This window comes from Dermacentor andersoni, chromosome 11 (assembly GCF_023375885.2).
Source record: "Dermacentor andersoni chromosome 11, qqDerAnde1_hic_scaffold, whole genome shotgun sequence".
NCBI lineage: Eukaryota > Metazoa > Arthropoda > Arachnida > Ixodida > Ixodidae > Dermacentor > Dermacentor andersoni.
This window is the reverse complement of record NC_092824.1, coordinates 9610962-9630415: the sequence shown is the minus strand read 5'-3', so window position 1 is coordinate 9630415 and position 19454 is coordinate 9610962.

The following is a 19454-nucleotide window of genomic DNA, read 5'->3' as shown; positions in this document are numbered from 1 at the left end:
TTCAGACCAAGACAGTTCTAGGTTCTTTGAGCGACGTTGTATTAGATGTTATCAGACCAAGGAATTCGTAGCACGTCCTCTTGCCAGAGGATGCTGCTGTGATAGTGGTGTTCTGTGCAGCACGTGCCTCCAGGGTATTGGGCTGGAAGGGCTCTGTCAAGGCAGTCGCTGATATATTTTTTATATGTTTTATCCTTTCAAAATCTATTTTTGATGTTCATGGTATACATCATTAGTCATTGCCATAATCTTATTACACATACTTTTTACGCACTTTACAGCGACTCTTCGTAAGGCCGTTTCACAGCCACATCAATCTACCTCTCGTAATTTCGTATCTACCTTCGTATTACACTGCCAACTCATTAACACTAGCATTGCGCTCTTTGGCCATACTTGTCCCTTACACCATAAAACTCCGCGTATCATCATCAAATGTTTGAGACCATTTTTCCATGGGCACCACCATATTGCGTAGGCGATAGCGCTATCTGTGGGCAGTTGGCATGCTGGCTTGGGCGAACGCTCCTTGTTGTATGCTATGGTATACGCGCGGCGGCAGTTTCTGGCAGGTTCCTTCGCACTTGCCCAGTCTATTTAGCATAAAATGACGTCTTCGACGTGGGGAACGCTTCTGTGACGCGTACTGAAGTGATTTAAGTCGGCCTGGCCGGAGTTTCTTCTGGCGTTAGTGCGGATGGAGCACCATGCCCGATGTGCGCGTGTTTCTATGAGCCTACAATTAGCCTCAGAGATCAATTAGGTATAGCTGAAAAATTCGTTTCCCGAATGTGACCTTACTGGAGCATTCTTACAGCAATTCTAAGCTATGGTTTACCAGCAATGAGTAGTTACAAAACATATGACGATCTTAACAGCTTGGGTACCGTACTACTGCGGAATAAGCTATTGCTATTTACTCTGACAATTGTAGCGTTCAAATTGTTATCTGCAGATACATTGCGCGAATGTCTTGCTTGCTAGACGAGGTTTCAGTGCACAAATAAAATATTTTTGGTTAAAATAACCGCATTCCGTACAGTGGGAATCACACTTGTCGACTGGCCGAAAGACCAGCCGCAGATTGCGCGAGCATCCGAGGCAGTAGTGAATGCTGTGTTATAGATCTGTTTGTTCTATATAGCTCATGATACAAGTGGTCCAAGCAAGCAGCATGACCATATGAAGTCTTATTGCGGCATTATCCGGTGTTCTGTTCTCTTTCTTTCTGAAGTAACAAAATAAGAACCTCTTTCTTTTCTTCTCTCTTTTTTTCCAATCTCGTTAGTCCATTCCTCTGCGACGCACTTACCCATCTTAGGGATATTGTGTCCTTACAAACAGCCGCTGTATTCTTTTTATGCGATCCTCTTTGGATGTTATGCCTAAGAGGGCAAGAAAGGCAATGCCGATAGAAGCACAAAGCGTGTTTGTATCATCTTGGTTTAGCAACCGCAGTGCCCGCCGTGATTAGCAAGGTCTTTGGCCTCATACAGGAGGCTATAGCGTATACATAGTGATTTGAAGTCTACTAGACTTGAAATGCGCGAGAACGATGCCGGTGGCTGATGCAAATGCTATATAACAATTGGCGCTTAGATGTTCTGGGGTTGCATTTGGTTGGACGTACACGAGCACTCTTTTCAGAAAAAGAGACAGTGAAAAGATTCTCCATTGGACGCTGGCAACTCACAGACGCCCGTTCCCTTCGTCGAGTGAAAACCGATACATTCAAAATATTTCACAACATATACACACACCGCAGTTGATGCCCGGCGCATTATTCTACAGCCAAGTGAAGTTTCCGCATACCGTAGCTACTGGTGCACCTAAAGGCTACACACTTGTTGTTAGACGACCTCGTATGAACTGATATCATGTAATTGGCACTCAGGACTAGCTAAAAGAACCTCCAAATTGTTCCGCACCACGCGACCAGCAGCACATTCAAGCAGCGCCGCACCGGCGCGCACAAGTCAGAGAGGAGGAAAGGCTCCCCGCGCACCCTTTCCTCCTCGCCCGATGAAAAGGTCTGACATTTTCGCAGCGAGATTGAGCAGTGTCGCCGCCTGGCGGGCACTGGCTATACCACGGATGGCGTGGATTGCGTCTTTACGTGTGCGTCTACGGCTCGACTATCTTAAAAGGCCGCTTCTTCCGTCGCCGTAGCCCAGCCATAAATGCTGGTCTTCATTTTTGACGGTGTGCGGAATTATTTAGCGTTGTGCTGTCCTCTTTGCAGTGTAGTAAGATGAGTGAATACCCGGGTCGTTTGCGCTCCTCAGCGTAACATCCCGAACGCGCTCGTGCCCCTACCCACGCATTCGTCGTCTCCTTCCCCAGCTGGCTCCGTTGTCGCTCGTTGCTTAAGGTGGTATTAGCCATTCATTGGCAAGACGAAACAGTCGTCAACAACTATCATCATAATCAATAGCTCGAGCATCGTCGTCTTCTTTCACAACTAGTTCGTCGGCGCCGACGCTCATGCCTATGCTTGCGCGTTCGTTGTCGAGGTCTTCTTCCGCAGCTGACTGCCTTGCCGCTCCTCATTTGAGCGCAGAATTTCATTTCTCTTCTGTCGTCTTAATGAGGAGGCCGCGTTAATTTTTTTTTATTGTTTACGGTGGTATGAACCATTGCTTCAGGGAGCATGAGCGATTGTCTTACATGACGGACGCATTTGATAACAGAAGTGATACGAGAATGTGTGCATACCTATCGTCACGACGACCATCGATCAGGACAATAAATAAATTCTATATCGCCTGTGTGCACTTGGGGTCTGTCAATCCATCTCAGAAGAATTCAAACGAGATGGCTAACGCAGATGCACGAGGACATACTATCCGTGCACTACGCGACCAGGACCTTAATAATATACAGGAGGAGAACAGGGACCAATTACTTACATATAATGAAATCACGAGGCATTACTACATGAACAGAAGGGAATTCCCAGTGCCACACGCTAAGCTCAATAGAGCTCGAGCGGTGACTCTGAGATTGCTGCAGACAAGAGCTTATCCAACTCAAAACTTTATTAACAAGCTATATCCAGAATGAGAGGTACCAATCAATTGCGAGAAGTGTAATGGCACCATTACTCTGGATCACATGCTTTGGCAGTGTCCTGTGTCTTTCACAGACTGTGACAAGGGGAGAGACTGGTGGCGGCGAGTCCTACACAGTGGAGTTCTTTTCGATCAAGTACAGGCCGCCCAGAAGGCCCACGATACGGCGGTGAAGTTAAACCTTAATGTCCCAACTTGGGAGCCGCCTGCGTCAACCTAAGGGTTGATCTTCAGGACATTAAGTAAAGTTCATCATACCATACCATACCATCGCCTCTGTGCCGTATGATAAACAGCTTCGCTGGTCATCCCTCTGCACAGAGTGGAATGGCTCATAATTTTTCTCGCTTCGAGACTCGAGAACATGTTTACCTTGTTTTAAACAAACGAAGTGGTAGGAGTGAGACGTAATACCGCGCTTCACTACTTGTCACGCCGTCTTGATAACTCAATCTCGGTTATACTACAAAAGTTGAATGGCTTGGCGTGAACATCACTCAGCAGTAGAAAAAAGAGTCGTAAGCATGAAGTCATATTATATGGCGTCATACACTTTATCTTACGATAACGGCATTATGGTAATTGCGATAATTGCATCACTCCCGCTTAGGGCTTAAGCGCCCAGAGAGGTTCCTTTAATATGTAGTTCTGATACGACTACGGTGAATTAATTTTGCCTCACGATTGAGCCGTGGGCTTTTGTACTTGACTTCGTTGCTACAGAAGAACAGCTGAAATGAGACATTCTTCCTCAACTGCGAGGCTTTTCTTTCGAGGAACCCGTACGGGTTTCCTTTGTAGCAATTGCTACAATTGGGTGGATGTCTCATTTTTCCTTAATTCATTACTTCTTTCCACCTTGTGAGTTTCCGCAGAACTATTACGTCAAACTCTTGTCTTTGCTTCGTGTTGTTGACAAATTCGACTACGCCCTGCCGTCCGCTAGCCGCCTTGTTAGCTCAAAATGGTACAGCGACTGCCCCGGAAAGTTGGTGGTTCCGGGTTCGAGCCCCGGACCAGGACGAATTTTTCTTCAACTGCATGGCTTTCCTTTCGAGGAACCCGCACGGGTTTCTTTTGTAGCAATTGCTACAATTGGGCGGATGTCTCATTTTCCTTTAATTAGGAATACAGGCCTCTTTTAAACCAATGCAGGATCCGCAGACAGTGCGGTATTAATTAACTGCTGCTGCACTATGAATAGAGTAGGCGGAACGCAAGCGAAACATACACAGAGAGCCCCGAGATAGCGCTGAAACAGATTTCGTGGCTGAGTTGCAGTCCACATTTAAATGACACTTGGCGCTTAAGTAAATCTCGTGTATTGTCCTCGTGCATTAGAGGACAATATGAGATCAGCTCACTGTAGTCCGAGCGTTTCATTGCCAACCTTCCAAAATTATTAAGTGATTGGAGCACGCTTACTGGTTAATTATGAGCTCTAACACACTAGAGAAAACAGGATGAGGCGATTTACAAAAGCTAGGGTAAAAAAAGACAAGTTTTGTTTACCAACTGTACCCTCATACTGATGGTAGGACAACAAAAAGGTGCTTCTTGCAATATAACTAGGCCCACAGCCTCCGAAAGCAGTGCTTGGCAGTGGCACAGGGTCAAAAACTTAGTTTCGAGCATAATCAAGCAAGACAAATGGTCAAAATTACAAACGACAAAAGCGATGAGCAAGTACCCCCAAAAAAGAACATGTGAAACGTATTAGACTCACGTAAGCATAACATTAGGTCCGTCTGTTGAATGCATGACGATTTCTATTTGTCCAATAAAATATGTGCCTACTTCTTAATTCATGTTCATTTCGGAGAGAACGCCACTCTAAGCGTTGTTCTAATTTAAGTTGAACCGTAGTGACAATTCGTCTCGTCTTGTTGGGAGTGACACCCAAGTCGGCTAGTTACCGCAAATGCGTTTTATAACGATAGCAATTATATGGACACTTCAGGCCCATTTACAGCATCGCTGTCGGTGTCGGCGTCGCCTTGATGTTCCATATAAAGTTGAAGTGCGATAACGCCGTGGCTGTCCGCCGTATGGTGTGAGTGCAGGTGAAAACCTGCGAGGGTGAGCCGAGGATGGTTGCTTGGTCTTGCGCGCCCAAGGGAAAAAGGGCGGAGAGGAAGCATGCCCTCTTCCACCACGCTCAAGGCACTGAAGGAGGGGGCGTTCTACTTCGGCGGCGGCCGCTTGTGACGCGCCTGCGCTATGCCTACCCTGAAAGCGATCTGCGATCAGTATACGAAGTATACTTTTGTGCTTCGTTTCATATTCGAACTTTAGGCTCAACCGATATTTTTATAGTTTATGTATACCCATTGCATGCCGTCTGCAGAAGAGTTTCGCAGTTAATAAGCCTGTGGGACGTTATACATGCTGCAGTATATTTTTTCCTGAATTAGGCTAGTTCGCTGTACTTGAGAACGCGTGGCTGTTCCCTGTACCACTTCGAAATAGTTCAGGTGAGAATAAAAAAATTGCATTATACAAGGGCAATTTTACTTGCTTAAAACTATAGTGTAGATATCTAAATACAATGCGGTTTTCTGAGCTAGTTTTCTTCAGAAGTAGTTTATATTGTTAGGGCACAGCCAAGAGTGGCGCGAGTCCGAAGAAGACGAGTTGACGTATAGAGGTGCAATCGGTCTCCACAGCCATCTTGTTTATCCATAGTTGTCTCTCTGGCAAATATTGTAAATACATCTTTATATATGTGACTTCTGCAATGTAACAAATTGGTGAGAGGTGCGGGGTACCCACGAAAAACAACAATGGAGCTCCGCAGGGGTCGTCACCTTGGACGGCACATCACGGACAAAAACAGGACTCGGTATGGCAGGGGCCACATCAACGCCTTCAAGCCCGACGGTTGTGCTGACTCAGCTGCGGGATCCAGGAACGTTCTGCGGCACCGACCACCTCAACGTGGAAGACTGCATCGCCACGTATGAGTGTATAACTGGCCACAAAGAATGGGATCCGACGATTATGTTGACTAACTTGGTCATCTACCTACAAGGCACGGCGAAGGGTAGTATGGCAACCTCGAGGAAGACGTTATAGACGGGGACACGTGCAAACAGAAGCTGAGGGACTTCTGCGGTCGTCCCGCTGTGCGGAAGAGCAGCGCTGCGAAAGAACTAGCGGCCCGCGCCCAGACGTCAACAGAATCATACGTCTCTTACATCCCGCACGTGCTGGCTCTGTGCCGTAAGGCCGGCAGCGATATGGCTGAACATGTTCCTATAGGTGGGCAGTTAATTCAGCTATGGCTGAGCCAGGCAAGGTTTGCCATCCTTTCAACCTACTAATGTGCAAAAATTGTGAAACAGTACAGTACATCATAACAGAGTGCCAACGCTTTGAGCAGACCAAGAGCCGCCGCAGTGCAACGTCTTAGCTGCGACATCCTCTTCTGACGACAGGCTAGGAATGCAGCGATCATCATCACCAGAAGACCTGGCACAGATAGTGCGGCGAGATCTTGAAATTATGGTTCTTGCAGCCATCGTTTGCCACCCCGGTGAACCGAACAACTTACCTACAGCCCCATTTATGCAGGCAATAGTCCGAGAAGAATTGGCTAATCGTGGAGCTCATTCTTTATATGCCATTTCCACTTCACAGCTGTCTCATGCTCCAGGTTCATCAACTCGTCCGTGGTATCCTGCACGCTACCGAAATCCAGCCGAGTGGCTAACCGCAGACGATCAGCCAATCTGTTTTGCCTGCTGGCGTATTGGTCCCTTTGCTCGCCATTGTAACAACCGCACTGTCTCCTCCCCTCTACGACCGCTATTAACCAGTTAATATCGCCCCGAACAGAGCGAGCATGTTTACCAGCCTCCATTGGCGCCACAACAGCTAAACGATGATTCTCGGGCTCCTTCAAGCAGTCCCTCGTCGTCTTTCCGACGTCACCTGTCCCGTTCACTACCAGCTCGTCGCCCGCCGTCTCCGATGCAGCCACGACGCCAGTTTCCGGAAAACTAAGTGATGCAGCCCACGGAGGTGACGCTGCTTTGACGACTCGGCCGCAAATCCCTCTGGTCACTTTGCCGACCAAACAGAACTTGATGGACATTTTAGTCGATGTCGTCAGTATCCCAGCACTCATTCCCACTGGCGGGCACATATCTGTGATGAGTGACCAACTGCGCCGACACCTGAACGAAGTTCTCACACCCGCTGCATCACGTACCCTCCGCGTCGCCGACAGAGGAACGCCTGCCGTGCTTGGTATGTGCACCACTTACACTGGCATCGCGGGGCGCCTAACGACTCTCTTTACCGTTTTCGAACGCTGCCCTTAGGACGTTATACTTGGCTTAGACTTTTTTATCGTCTCATTCAGTCCTCTTTGATTACGTGTCTAGTATCATTTAGTTTGAACTGCCCCATGGCTGATCTAGCCCACCGATCACACAACCACGGCTATACTCTCCCGAAGACATCCGCTTGTCGCCTCAAGCTACTACATACATCACTTTACTGTCGTTTCCATTTGTTCCTGGCGGCGTCTATGTACTACGTCCCGCCGCTGACATATTGCTGGAAAGAAATTTGGCCTTTCCCCATACCGTGTCCTGGGTTATGGGCAATCAGACTTCGCTTCCTTTCCCTAATTTTAACTGCTCGACTGAAATTCTTTCTAGAGGCATGTCTTTCGATGACATCTCGCCTGTGAACTATTGCGATATCGGCTCTTCACGCCGAAATCCCGTCGCCCTCTGCAGGAACATCTGATTCACCGACTCTCAGAATAACATAGCAAGATGATTGCACCTGATATTCCGGCACAAACTGCTGGCCTGCACCATCTCTTTGAAACTTACCGCGACATTGTTGACCTTGACGGCCGCCGTTTAGGCCAGACGTCGGTGGTGACCCATCGTTTTACACCGGAGACGCCAATCCGATACGCCGCCTGCTGTTTCACATGCTGAACGACAAGTCATACAACGAGAAGTCCATAAGATGTTCACTAAAGGCGTTATCGAGCCATCTTCCAGTCTCTGGGGGTCCCCAGCTGTCGTCAAGAAGAAGGACGGCACTTGGCGCTTTTGTGTCGATTACAGACACCTCAACAAAATCACACGCAAGGATGTCTACCCCTTGCCGCGTATTGATGACGCCTTGGATTGCTTGCACGGAGCCAAGTACTTTTCATCGATGGACCTCCGACCAGGCTATTGGCAAATCTCAGTAGATGACCAGGACGGTGAGAAAACTGCCTCTGTAACACCGGACGGCATCTGCCAATTCAAGATTATGCATTTCGGCCTTTGTAATGCCCCGGCAACCTTCGAAAAAATGACGGCCTTCTTACTTCGCGGCTAAAAGGGTCCACAGCCTGCGTTATCTAGACGATGTCATAGTCTTTTCACCAACTTTCACGAGTCACCTAACGCGTCTGTCAGCTATTGCTGCTTTCCCACGCACCGGCCTGCAGTTGAACTCACCCAAATGCCACTTTGACGTCGTCAAATTACCATTCTTGGCCATCTCGTTAGTGCCGCTGGCGTTCAACCCGACCCTGACTAGATTCGCGCTGTCGAGCACCTTTCTGTTCCGTCTTCCGCCGCAGACGTACGAATCTTTGCTGGGCTATGCCCGTATTTCTGTCGTTTTATCAAAATTTTGCCGAAATCATCCCCCCCCCCCTCTTACCGACCTACTTGAGAAGTACTTGAAAAAAAGGGGGTACCAGCAAAACACAAAGGACGCGCACGCAAGGAGACGGCGTTGGACACAGACGAACGCTGTACTTTCAACTATACGTTATTAAAATTCACATTGGCGCGCATAACCTCCGACGGATGCGCATCTTCAACTCCTCCCAAGACATGTGCATAGATAACACCTCGAAAGTACATTGCCGTGTGACTTTTACCTTTCGGACCATCTCCGGACATATCTCCGGCATATCTCCGGACATCAGTTCTTCAGCAGTTGCATGATGCCCCTACTGCAGGCCACCTCGGTGTTTCGCGTACTTACGACCGCGTACGGCGCCGCTTCTACTGGCCAGGGCTGTACCGCTCTGCGCACCGCTACGTTGCAGCGTAAGCAATCTGTCAGCGCCGGAAAAAACCTGCTGTGCTGCCCGCTGGACGTCTTCGCCCCATCGACGTGCCCTCAGAAGCATTCTTTGGCGTGGGTCTCGATCTTCTCGGTCCTTTTCCGACGTCAAAATCTGGCAATAAGTGGGTCGTTGTCGCGACTGATTACGCAACCCGGTACGCGATCACGCGAGCTTCGCGCTCAAGCCTTGCAACTCAGCTAGCGGATTTCCTTCTACATGACGTCATCCTCCATCACGCCGCACCCCAGCAGCTCCTCTTGGATCGCGGCCATACCTTCTTGTCCCGAGTATTTGAACACCTATTCACTCCTGTTTTGCCAAGCACAAGCTTTCCACCGCCTTCCGCCCGCAGACAAGCGGACTCACGGAGCGGCTCCATCGCACGCTGACAAAATGCTATGTAAGTTTCTGACGATCACAGTAATTGGGCCAGCACGTTGCCCTTCCTGACCTTCGCCGATAATTCGTCCCGTCACGAGACCGCTGGCGTTACACCTTCTGTTCGGCCACCACGCTTCTTTGCCCTTTGACACACTTCTTCCTTCCTCGACGAACACTTTTATTCAATACGCTCAAGACGTCTTCACCCAGGCTCACATGGCACGCCAGATTGCCAGCTCCCGGGTCACTGACTCTCAGGCCACGCAGAAGATCCGGTATGACACGCGACATCGGGACGTTCCATTTCCTCCTCGCTCCATTGTCCTCCTATGGACACTCTGTCACCGCGTCGGCTTGTCTGAAAAGCTGCTGCTGCTATGCACAGGGGCGGTGATGTCCCTGTGTAGCGCAGCATCAGCTTTTCAGACAAGCCGACGTGGCGACAAGGCGTCCGTAGGAGGATACCGGCAACACTGGCATCACGGGTAACCTGCAGACCGACAGACCAGCTCGAGGATTCGTGCATAACCGAGCACTTATCACGCCCGCTGCAGAATACCCGGACCCTGTCGACCTCGAGTATTCAGCCATCGTGAACTACCACAGAGGGAGCCGCTAGCGATATCCACTAACCAATCAAAATCTAAAGACCGAGGATGCCGCTGCCTGGCGTAGGCGCCAGACAGGCCCTTACACGAACCTACGGATATTGACTCGAAATAAGTTCACACGTGATGACCCTGGCCCCGTGAGGCGAGAAAGAGTAAGTTCGTGGTTGCGCGCGCGCTCTCCGAGGATCAGCCATTGCTAAAAGCAGACGTTTCTTTTTTGCCAATCTGTCGCTGGTTAACTATTTTAGCTTGTACTAGCTGGGTAACATTTCTGGTGGAGGTGCGGGGTACGGTAGATGTTAAGATCTCCGGAGCATACCCCAGATCTAAGCCCGGCGAGTAGTTAGGCCGAGCTTATCGTGTTCCGGTTTCTCCGTTCCCTGGTAGTCCCCTTCGTATTCTTGCGGCTTGTCCCGGCCATAACATTTGATCCGGACTTCCTCTAATAATTCCTCGTCTTGTCCCTCATATTGGTGGACGAGCTTTTGAAGTGCCTTGTTGCTCGCAGATTTGGTTTTGGTTGGGTCCATGAGTGCCTTGAATATTCGCCAATGTATCCCCAAAGCAGGCGAAAACATCATCATGGCCCTAGACCTCAAAGGGGCTTTTGACAATGTCAGCCACGGAGCAACCATGGAAGGGCTAAACAAGACCAACTGCGGCAAGAGAGTCCACGATTACGTGCGGGCATTCTCAAAGCGCACGGCGACAGTAGGACTCGGAGACCTGCGGAGTGATACCTTTGACACGCCTAACAAGGGTACCCCGCAGGGCTCGGTCATTTCGCCAATTCTCTTTAACATCGCGATGATCGCGCTAGCCCAGAAACTGAACGAGATCGAGGGCATCCAGCACTCCATGTATGCGGATGACATCACGGTCTGGGTAAATCAGGGATCATTGGGCCAAAAAGAAGAAGAGCTACAGAAGGCGGCAACATGCGTCGAACAATTCCTCAAGGAGAGAGGCCTCGCGTGCTCAACCGAGAAATCAGAAATTCTGAGGATTGGAAGGAACACAACCAAGGAAAAGATAGAAGTGTATCTGGAAGGTCAAGTCATATCAGAGAAAGACATAATACGCATCCTCGGCATGCGGATCAAGAGCAGCAAACGGTGAGTACACACACTAGGCCTGCTCAAGCAATCGACAGAGCAAGTCAGCAGGATGATCACGAGAGTGTCGCAAAGACGGAGCGGCATGAAGGTGGGGGACACGATCAAGCTGGTCAGGAGCCTGGTGGTTAGCAGGGTCATGTACTCACTCCCGCACCACAACATGACGCAACAACAGGGAGAACAAGCCGAGTCTCTCATCAGGAAGCATACAAGACGGCGTTGCATCTGCCCAGAAACACGTCGAACGACAAGCTACTCAAGCTAGGTATCCACAACACATTTGAAGAGCTCAAGGAGGCACAGCTGGGTGCGCCGCTGCACAGGCTCCAGCAGTCAACCACCGGCAGGGCGGTCCTTAAAAGATTAGGCTCCAAAAACATAGAATCAACGAAGGATAGGATGGCTAACATACCAGACTCTTTTCGCCAGACACTGAAAGCTAGCCCCTTACCGAGGAATATGGACCCGAATCTGCATGCGGCCAGAAGGCAGGCACGAGCAGAATACGTAGAAAAACACCTGGCCACTAAAAACAATGTGGTATACACGGATGCAGCGCTATACTCGTGGGACCACAACACCAAAGAACATGGAGTGGTGGCAGTGACCGTGGATCACATGGGAGAGCTGATAAGCAGCGCAACCCTAAGGAGCTGCACGGTAACAGAGGGGGAAGAAGCAGCTGTGGCTCTAGCAGCGGCGGAGGGTTACCGTGGAAACAGATCCTTGATTATACTCACAGACTCCAAAGAAGCATGCAGAAATTACACGGCAGGTAGAATCAACAAAGGGGCGCTGCGAATCCTCCTCGAGGCAGGGCTTCCGAACGAAAAGATACTGCACACGATTTTCTGGGTGCCGGGTCACACCGGAATAGAGGGTAACCAGAGGGCCGACAGTCTAGCTCGCGAGCTCGCATACCGAGTGGGACAGTCAATGGACCCGGATACCACTATGACGGTGGAACCAACGTACGCGGAAATAATAAATCATCACCGAGGCAAAGGATAATATATCCACCACCCCACCCATCTTTAACACAACACGAAGCAGTCGGCTGGCGAAGGCTGCAGACAGGTACATTCTCCAATCTAAACATCCTACATAAAATGTTTCCCAGTCAATACAGGGACACACGCCCATGGTGTGGGGCCATCTCAACACTATATCACATGACATAGGAGTGCAGAAATAACTTCTCTTTCCGCAAAAAAAAAAACCTAGTGCGGAACAGTGGGAGGGCCTGCTCACCAGCGGCGTGCTCACAGTCCAAAAAGGATCGGTGCAACACGCTCTCAAAGTGGCCAGGCTCAGCGGTGCTCTGGAATAGGGGCGCCGACCACTCAAGACGACGGAGACTTCAGTAAAGCATGAAGACCTCTGTTAGCCGCTGAAAGCTGTAAATAGAGCATTAAAGTTTTTCCTTCCTTCGGCCGAGCTTACCCCTGCACACGTACGTGCCAGCCGACGTCTCCAGGAACTGCAGCCACAGCACGATCTGCTACCCGAACGCACTACAATGACGAAGCAACCACCTCCTGCCGCTACTGCATCATCGCACGGGGTCGTCATTCACACCCGGACGCCGAATCCGTTCCACGGTAGTGCTTCCGAGGACGCCGACGACTGGCTTGACCATTTTGACGGGGTTGCCAACCTCAACGACTGGACCCACGAGCATAAGCTACGCTACATGTACTTCGTTTTCTTGGTAGAACGCTTCTATCTGTGTTCTCTGGTTTCTGCCGAAATCTTCGGAATTTCCTCGTGCCTCGGCTCCCGGTCTTGTGACCATGGACGCGGAGCCTTCCAGAGGCCCTCCTGGCCAGAGGTCATCAAGGCCGTCCTTCACGAGGAAGAGAGGAAGCATGCTCAGTGACGCCGAGGACACTGAGCTGTACTCCGTGTCGGATGATGACTCGTCGGATGATAGCTTCATCATTGTCCGCAGAAAGAGGGCCAAAAGGAGGACTCAACACGAATACATCTACGCAAGCGAGCGCGGCGACTCCGAAGTCAAAGCCTGAACGCTGGCCTCACGCCATCGTGTTCGTACCCGAGAAACCCTCAGGCAACCTCCGACTGCTAAGCAGGCAAGAACAATGCGTTTTCTTGGAAGGGGTCGTGCCGAATGAAATTAAGGAGATTTGGATAAATACACGAAAAAATGTCCTCGCAATCGATGTTTCCAACGGGAGTGCTGTCGAAAAATTGAAGCAGATCTCGGAGCTAGGGCGCATCCAACTGCGTTCCTATATCCCGATGGATGATGTATCCACAGCAGGTGTAATTTATGACGTTGATGTCGCCATTCCCAACGCGGACTTGCCTATCCTCGTCAAACCAGCGAGTGAGGGTGCTGTCATCACGCGTGTGAGCCGCCTTGGAACTTCGCGCTGCGTCAAAGTGATTTTCAAAGGAGATTGCCTACTATCTCACGTCAAAGTCGGTCACTTCCGACACTCTGTTCGGCCCTTCGTACAAAAGCCTCTTCAAAGCCATCAGTGCTTTAGGCTTGGACATGTCAAAGGGGTCTGTCCAAACTCGTTAGTGTGTCCCCGGTCTGCTGAAACTCACGCGGTGGACACGTGCCGGGCTACTGTCCTGAAGTGCGGCAACTGTAATGGTTGCCATGCTGCCTCGTCTAGGGACTGCCCTCGCATCAAGAAAGAGGTTGCTGTTTTCAAGCAAATGGTTCGGGACAATTCGACTCACATGGAGGCTGCTGAAACGATCTGGTGTCGGCGTCATCGAACCTCCTCAAAAAAGGCAGAGACACGAAAGGAGAGGGGTCCTTCCAGTGTAGCACCGACATTCTCCCATCAGGCCGAAAAGGGGCTGAACAGCACAAGAAAGTCAGCTCAAAACAATCTTTCTCAGGAAGAATGGCCTGCGTTTCCGAGCCAGCAACTTCCCACAGAACCACAGATTGTCAAGGCCATTCGGGAGCCTACTCCTGCCGCTGAAGACACGCCCAAAGCAGATCGACAAATCATTTCAAGGCTGCGTCCCCTCATAGATGCCATTTGAGTGATTCTATACATATATATATATATATATATATATATATATATATATATATATATATATATTTACACTAATTTGTTCCCAATCATTGTCATATATGAGCCTAACGTGTCGAAACCAGTCAGATTATCGGGATACGACGCTGTTATATCCGCAACAACTGAGGCATGCAGCAAAGTCATGGTATTTATTCGTCGAGAATCGACCTATGTTTGCCAGCCGATTCCGCCTCATGATAACAATCAATATGTTTGCCTAACAATTAAAAAGGGAAAACTCATAGTTACACTTGTCGGCGTTTATATATCGCCTTCAAGTAATTGTGATCCCAAAAGATTAACGAACATCTTGTCGGCGTGCACTGCTCCATATATCATTATCAGAGATTTTAATGCGCACCATTTGGCATGGGGAAGCACAAGGACAAATGCAAGAGGGCAAAGACTTGCAAGGTTCGCCTGCCACCGGCCTTTCACTCCTGAGTGACGGCAGCCCAACGTTTATACGAGGCGTGAATTATGGCAGCTGTCTTGACGTATCTTTCGTCTCCAGCTCTTTCACAAGATGTGTTAAATGGTTTTCGGATATCGAGACACACGGAAGTGATCACATTCCCACGTACCTTGTCATCAAAGAGATGTCCAGTTCCTTCCCACGGAACACCATTCGATTAATTGACTGGACTAATTTGACTTCCACCATGGAAGATGCTTGTCGGGAGGGCTTGTCCTCTGGATTAGAGAAAACAATCAAGTCTGCAATACGAGACGCCACGCGCACGGTCACGGTTTCGTCGAAGCCCAAGGAACTGGATATAGTGTTGGAGCGACTTCATGCACTCCGTCGTCGTGCGGAGCGGCGTTACCGGCACACAAAATCCGTCGAAGACCTTAGCCAGACACCTAAAAAAGAAAATTCAACGTCGCATGGATAGATTGGCATCTCGACGTTGGACAATGTTTTGCCAGTCACTAGACCCCCGAAAGCCACTTTCCCACATCTGGAGAACCATACGTGGTCTGCGTTCCCTCCCTGAACAACGCTTCCCATTCAAAGCGCTGGCGCTCTTCCAGAGGCGACTGGATGCTGATGTTGCAGAAGACTTTTGTGCAAGGATCGCTGGCCAAGAAACCGGTCCAGGCTTTCCAGCCCCCAGTCACGTCCCTGTTTCACGTGACTGCCGCATGGATCTTCCTTTCATAGTGGAGGAACTAGAAGCGGCTCTTGCTATATGCAGGCGTTCTTCGTCCCCAGGACCAGATGGAATAACCTACCGAGCCTTGAACAACCTGAGTGATGGCGCACGGAGAGAACTGTTACATCTATGCAACGTATCTTGGCAAGATGACATGGTACCCGAAGAATGGAAGACAAGCCGCTTGGTCCCCTCTCCTAAAACAAGGCAAGTCCCCACTTGAACTCACCTCATACTGCCCAATAGCGCTGGCTAGCAGTGTGGGAAAGACAATGGAAAAGATGATCCTTGCCCGCTTGTAGTAGTACCTGGAACACCACAACCTTTTACCAAATTTCATGGCTGGTTTTCGCCGAGATCGCTCATCAGTATACAGCGTTGTTGACCTCGCTACGTATGTCCAGCATCAAAAGTCACGCAAAAGATTTGTGTAACGAAGGTGAGATGTAGGCGTGGATATACTTACGGAATACTAACCAACAAAGCTATGGCAAGAGAAGATATCTGATCCGGCCCACGTGTATACGCCCTCATCGTCCTCTTCATCGCTTTGCCAAACCTCGCGTTCACCCGCGTGTATCGATCGCTCCATTCAAGAAGTTTACATGATGAGACGTTAATGAAATCGTACGATAGTTTAATGGTGAATTTTCGCCAGTTTCCAAACTAAAGGAACTGTCGAGGTAGATAAATACTTTTGAAAAATTAGTCAAATACCGACTAGTTCAAGGACAATATCCAACAAGAAGAGCGTTGGTAATGCCATCAGGGCCACGGGATTTATTTTCTCAGTGCAAAATTAGATTCAAAACACCTTCGAGACACCTTGAATAATGTGAGTCATGAATGAAGGCAGGTAGGTCGAAGTTAGTTCTAAATATCGATTGAGAATATTCGTTGAATGTCGTGGCAATAATTAACGGGTCATTGCAAGGGACATTATTCATAACAATTGTATTTGTGGAGACTGAGCTAGGTAGAATAGAAGCCCAATATCTTATAGGGTTACATTACAGTAGATATTGTAATGTAACCCTAGGATACAAGTTTATTGATGAATTCAATTTGAGGGGACATTCCTCCTTGGCTACGTTAAATTCGGCTATTATAAACGGGTCGGTAACCTATAACGCCTTAAGGCTAAACCCCATGAGCGCGATTTCGTGCGCGACAGCGACGAGCGACGGCTTCTAGCGATGGATCAGGCCGTTGCTTCAACAGATCGCTTGTTTCTGCAAATCTAGAATTCGTCGCTCGTCGCCCGGAAGTGCTATGAGCGACTAGCCAATAGTAGGCAGCCGGAACGGGATGTACATTAGTGACGTACTACCGGTTTGCGCACGTGCGCGCTTCTCAGTATACAAACGGAACGAGCGGAACGAGCGAACTACCGAATTTTGAACGAACGCGACAGCCATCTCCATCGCGTCGCTTGTTTAGTACCTTCCAGATCGTACTAAACAATTCGCGTTGCGCATACAATCAGATGGCAAAAATCCCAAACCAGACAGGACCCCTATCGCTGAGTAGTTCGCGAGGTGCACCGTGGCGAAGAATGAAGTTACGAAGAACGAACATAACCTCTTTATCGCAACGCCGCGCGCGATCGCGGCGGGAAGGGCAGTGGTCTCGGCGTGGCGCCTCAGGTGATCGACGCTAACAATAATACAGCGGTTCCCACATTCGCTGTATACAAGAGGGCCATAGAGGTCGATTACGATGCGGTTTAACTGCCGAGCAGGACACCGTAGCGGCTGTAGTGCGGCAGAATGGTGCTGTGGAGAGGTCTTGATTTGTTGACAGGCGGCGTATGACCGAACGTACTGCTGGAAAAACTGGTACATTCCACGCCAGTAATAGCGTTGACACATCCTAATGAGGGATTGAACGCCGTAGCGTTACGCAGCTCGTCTCCTAAAAAATCCGGCGTCGGCGTCCGCCTTCGGACGTTATTTTCAGAGTGAGTGAGTCAGTGAGTAAATACTTTATTTCAAAACAAGATATTGACGGATGACCTTGCTGTTAGGCAGCCACGAGCCCCGGGGCCCGGGCGGCTTCTTCACCTCCTTGTATGTGACGCAATAAATTAAATGAAATATTAAATTTCTCGAGCTAAAATACGTGGGAAAATCTTGAACTACGACTAACACACAACCTACGGACATGAAAGCTATCGGATTGTAAATTGAATATACGCGAAAACATAACTCTGTTACGGAAAAACTGAAATAAACCCATTTTTAAGCGTTTCTACAATGCATAGACGGGAGACGGCATCCGCCATTTGCGCACGCCGGCGCAAATGGCAGAGGACGCTTCCTTGAAACACTACCAGATGGCGCTCTGCTCCGCCGCATCTCCCACAATGCCCACATACAGGATCTAGATGGCTATGTCGGCAACAATTGGAAGTCAGTGCTAGATCTTTGTGAGCCACATAACCTCTTTATTGTGAATACAGGGCCTAAGCGTGACGGGCAGACCACATGGGAAGTGGAAACCAGCAATCGACCACTGATTACTGTTTCATGACTGAAGGAATTCATGATAAGTTGATAGAAATGTTCATTGACGAGGCATATGCCAGCATAGAAAGCGACCATAAACGCGTCTTATTGAAAATAGGATGTGCAGTTGGGAAAGAGAGCAACGAGCGCAAAATGACCATTCCAAATTTGAACACTGAACAAATATAGTCACAAGAGCTTAGGAAGAGCTTTGTAAACGGCCAAGCAAAGAGTGAATATAATGAGCTTCTCACTCTAATAACGACAGAAATACGGAAAGAGGAGCAACATGTTCGCTGGAGAGGAAAAAAGAAACCAAGAAGCTGGTGGAAACGGCCGATGCCAGAAGCGATCGCCAAACGACAGAAAGCATCCCTAGAGCACAGGTAGGTGAAATGCGCAGTGATGAAGTAACAAGGGGAAATATTCCGTTAGAAGAAACCTATGGTTCAAGTTCTGGTGCAAGCAAAGATAAAAGGCGAAAGTGAACGTTGGTTGTCAGAAATACGTGAGAAAACGAAGACCGCATCTAGAACATTTGGACCCACATAGAATTACCAGTAGCGAAGTCTGGAACAGTACAATGACATATCCTAGACGAAGATGGAAACAAATTGGAAGGGGAAGGGGCTTTAAATTACATCCCAAAAATAAAAGCCGAATCGTTCCAAGGTAATGACGAGGTTGTAGTTGAGTATAAAAGAGAACCACATGAAAAAGGAGCTGGTGCTGACAAATTTTAAGAAAGCCGAAGAAAAAATTCCGAAGCGCACAGCCACAGCACTTGACGAGGTTCCGGTTAGGCTGGTTAATGAACTAGGCCCAAAAAGTAAGGAAGCACTGTTGACAGCTGTAGAAAAAGTCTAAACGATAGCGGAACACCAGACACTTGGCGACAGAATGAATTTAATTTGTAAAGGTAAGGGGGAGAAATATAGAATTCACTCGTATAGACCGTTGACCATTACATCGGTGATATACAGGTTAGAAATGCAGGCATTTAAGTTAAAGCTGCAAGCATGGCACAGAATATTGGCATTTTGGGATAATTTCTGAATGGCTTCGGAATAGGTAGGCGTTTGGATGATAGCCTATTTGTCTTTACTCAGTGTATTGAAATATCAAGCGTAGAAAGGAGACCGTTATTTGTGGCCTTTTTAGACATTACAGGAGCGTATGACAACGTAGACCATAACGTATTGTGGGCTATTGTGGAAAGCGAAGGCTTAGGCGATGATTCTATACAGCTTTTGAGAGAGATTTGCCTAGAAAATATCGTTTGCGTTGAATGGGAAGGGTTGAGGAGCGAGGAAAAAGTGGATATTGTCACGTGGTGGTGACGTTGAATAACACAGTAGCAATACTGTGAACGACAAACTTTTCTTGGGCGAACCTGTGCCCACAAAACAGGCTACACTTATAGCACAACGATAGCGGCGAACACGCT